A 4,253-nucleotide genomic window follows, 5' to 3' on the forward strand; every position below is an offset into this window, starting at 1 on the left:
ACCTTGCCAACGAGGAAAACTGATTATTTTTGTAACGAATAAATGAGAGCACTCGTGATGCGATCCATTAAGACGTTCAAAGAGCTTGGGGTATTTTCGGTTCTTTTGTTGTAGCCCCCTTCCCTTTCCCTAGCCCACCCAATATTGTTTATTAATCAAACCTTAAGTACTAATTACATCTTGAATAGGTAACGTTATTATAGACTACGCGTGTAACTAGATGATACATGTCAATGGTTCAAGACGACGAAGTATCTCCTCCAGAAAGTAATGTTTATCGTAAAACTGTTTGGTTTTGGCTCGGGTTATCCTGATTGATGTATCATTTATCCATGGTTCACAGGAATAGCTAGAAAGGATGAAAGATAATATTATATTGTTCATGCTTGGTTACAAGTACACAGGGTCAAAATTTGAACAAGGAATGAACTGAAGGATCAACATCTGTTTGGCACTAATGGAAATCTGATCGCATCAAACCAGATGTTTGAGCATTGATCTATACTTGGTATTTGACCCTGTGCACTTGCATCTCTATACCCCGGACAGACATAATACATAGACAAAATTCTCTCAGTTCAAGTCAGTCTAGTTAGAATTTTCTTGACAATGCGTACCGTTGTACAGGAATCACACTCGTATCATATTATGATACGAGTGTGATTCCTGTACAACGGTACGCAGTGTCAAGAAAATTCTAACTAGACTGACTTGAACTGAGAGAATTTTCAGAATGGCACTCATTTCAAGCACAATTGTACAGTAATTCTTGTATCACATGTGTGTCATAAGTATTAAGTGAAACGTTCGGTAATTACATCACGGGAAAATAGACGACATATTCAAACCAATCATCAGGAAATGTACATACAAATAATTTTGCGTTCATATTATCAAACACTGTTATTTAAAGGTCAATGCTTGGAACATGCTACTATTATATACACAACACAAACAGAAAATTTATATTATACCTATAAATTGTTTGGTATTTTTTTCCGCGAAATGGCACTTTCCGGAAAATGGTATTGCGCACTTAGTTCACCACTGGACTATCGCCAAGACTATCGCACAAATTTTCACAAGTGCGAAAACGTAAATCACAATCCGCGATTGCATCAAATTAACTCGGTGTCTGTGGAGCAATTATTCAGCATAGATCGAAGAAATTATGCGCTGAAGACACCGACTCGATTTAATGCGATCGTGCACCTTTATACAGGTTTTCACATTTATAGAGGCGGAGTGCGCAGCCCAGTGGTAAACTAAATGCGCAATACATTCCGCAAAATGGTCCATTCCAAAAAACATGACCATTCAACATGTAATTGTAATTTGTATTACTTCTCGTAAACTTATCGGATAAACATGACAAATTTAACTCACCATTCTCTCGAAAATCGTGTAGATTCGGGGATTTCCGCTTCGTAACTACTGAGATTTCCACGGGACTCGCTGGAACCGATAGGAACTCGAGCTTCTGATTTGTCACCAGCTCGCAAAGGATGGATATGTTTGACTTTCAGCTATATTTTAGAATACAATGATTAGCAGCATTTGAAATCAAAAGTTGACGGTGCTTTCCTGAAGAAAATGGGGTTCATGCAGTTGGACAATAATTCAAACATCTACCTCCGTTGTCGGATAGGGAAGACGTGCATTTACATGGTGGTGTACGCAGACGAGCTGGTTATTGCCTGTGAAAAAAAAGCTAGTAATGAGCAAACATTCAAGAGCTGAAACGATTACTTTTGATCTACCGAAAGATCCACTTCGGGTTTCCGTTCCTGTGTGCCGTACGTACTGCTTGCCGAGTGTCTCTGTTGGGTCATTCGAATCGGGTGACAATTCCAACGTCAAGCTGTCCTCTGCTAAATCTGCTACTATCCGGCGGAAGCTGATACGATGTAGAACCGTTACGGACCTTTAAATTCCGGTTTATTTTTCGGGCACGTGCCGCGCACCAGCTCGCTCAACTGTTTGTTTACTAACAGAATGACAGTTCTAAACACTGAACGAAAAGCGTAGCGACTTTTGTTTTGCAGATGGTTTTCATAATCCCGCCTAATCTTTCCTAATCTCCTCTAATCTTTTTAATTTGATTAGAAAATGATTAGAGTTTCCAACCCCCTGTTATAATTATAATTATAATTATAAATATAATTATAATTATAATTATAGATCCATTAAAGCGTCCCTGAAGCCCCTGGAATCCCCTTAGACTTGCAGAAACGCTCCTGAGACCCATGAAGTGTACTTGAGACCCTATGAAACCACTTGAATCGCCTCTGAGGCCCCTTGGAACGCCCTGAGACTTGCAGAAACGGCCCTTAAACACTGTCAGACCCCTTGAAGGCCTCTGAAAACACACTTAAATCACCTGAGATGACCCTGTGTTGGGGCCAATTTCCTTTATTGGTAGACCCGGTTTCAGAGCAAAATTAACGAACTTCTTATGATACATGTGTTTCACTCTCGAAAACATGGATCATCGATTGGAATAAGACACAGAAATAACTACCCAAAAATAATTCTTCTCTTGATAGTGTTACATAAGTCATTTGGTCAAGCATTTTGTTTTATTTGGAGATGTACAAGCTCACACCGAAAACCACAAAACATTTTTCCGTGCATAAACGCCCAAAATGTGCCCCACTGCGAAACGTCATGCAAGCAACTCAGCGAAAACAATCTGTCACTTGCAACTCGGAGAAAGCAAGCGATCGCGCTTCCGGTGAGCCACATACACACCCACACGGCTAAGACGCTCGACATTCAGACCGGCAAGTAGCAAGGAGCAAGGTGGACGTCGTGTGCGAGCTGATTGACCGCTGGAGCAGCATACAGGACCAGCCAAATCGTGGTGAGTGGATTCACGATAAGTGTAATCAATAAGTGCTAAGGCAACAACTTTATCCTAGAAAATCTGCACTGGAAACACGTACCGGGAGTGGACTGCTGCACGACGATTCACCGCAAGCTTCCCACGTGCAAAATCCTCTCCGTTCGGTAGAATCCACCGTCGCGGGTTTTCCGACCTACGTAGTCGAGCGGGAATCACGGAAGGCCGTGCGTTGCATCATCCGGAAGAAGGTTAGTGAAACTCGTGGACTTTCGACATGGCACACTACTAACAGAGGTTTTCTCTCTAGATTCACGCTAAGTGGTTCGGAAACCGCGGGAGATTCGTGCTGAATAGCGACCAACGTAAAAACATCATCAGTCCATCGACGAGATTCGCACCGGATCAGAACAGCGAACACCCGTAGGTGAGTCCCAACAAACGTGCGAATACAGGTGGCAGGAAACTAATTAAAAATACCCAACCACAGATCGCCAGCACACTTGACCGGCAGCAGTGCTAATCTGGCCTACGTTGATACTTATTCCGTACGGGAAACCCGACAGAACGCCCGGAACGACGCTGAGCATCACGACACAGCAAAGAAGCCTCCCAAGAAGAAGGCTTTTTGTGTTTGCTTTCAGCTCGTCCACATCGGCTGTACGGAAAGAGCGGGACCGATCATCGGCGCCGCATGGGCGTCTGAACGACAGGGCTGTGCGCGGGATCCGGACAAGCTGCGATTCGGAGGAGGGATCCATACGTAACTGTTAGGGAGAACTCGGTTCAAGCGCAGTCGTGTCGACGCTGGTAACCTTCCAATTGAGGCGTTGGTTCAGGTGGCAATAAGGAACGATCAGTCGTCGTGTGGGTGGCAGCGAGGCGGCGTGGAAGTTGCCGCTACGAAGGAGACAGCCAGTCGGCCGGTATAGGCGTCAACGGTGAGCTGAAACCGATTTGTGCTTGAATCGGACGGAAGAAGCTGGGAGAGAGGATTCCGGCATGAACAGGGTGCACCCTCCAGAAGAACCGTGAGTACGGCGAAGAAAATTGCGCAAGAATGCGAAAGATCTAGATAGCGATAGGGCAGTAGCTAGTTAGAGTAGAAATGGGCCTGTGGCCAATGATACGGTGAATAAAGCTTGTACACAATGAACATCCTCTTTAGTGGCGTTTAGGTTGTTAGCCGGTCCGACCAATGCTTTTTCCCATCCCGCAGAGGTTGTTTCACAACAATAGGGCTTGGACGCTTCCGTTGTATTCATCACAGTTGGCAGCGACAAGAAGGTGACAAGAAAAATATCGCAGCAACCGTGAAAGGTAGAAGGTAGGGATGTATCGAGCACACTGTGATCCCCCTAATGCTCCTGAGGTCTCTTGGTACTCCATGAAAACCCCTGTTTTTTTTTTT

General features: G+C 44.2%; 1 long non-coding RNA gene across 1 annotated transcript; it reads left to right on the forward strand.

Moving 5' to 3' along the window:
- The first annotated feature begins 2,551 nt into the window (after positions 1 to 2,551).
- Positions 2,552 to 4,043, forward strand: LOC115264074 (uncharacterized). Its single transcript, XR_009997558.1, has 4 exons — positions 2,552 to 2,863; positions 2,922 to 3,093; positions 3,153 to 3,269; positions 3,333 to 4,043. It is a non-coding gene; the product is annotated as an uncharacterized LOC115264074 (long non-coding RNA).
- Positions 4,044 to 4,253: the final 210 nt, after the last annotated feature.

Source organism: Aedes albopictus, chromosome 1 (assembly GCF_035046485.1).
Source record: "Aedes albopictus strain Foshan chromosome 1, AalbF5, whole genome shotgun sequence".
Classification (NCBI taxonomy): domain Eukaryota; kingdom Metazoa; phylum Arthropoda; class Insecta; order Diptera; family Culicidae; genus Aedes; species Aedes albopictus.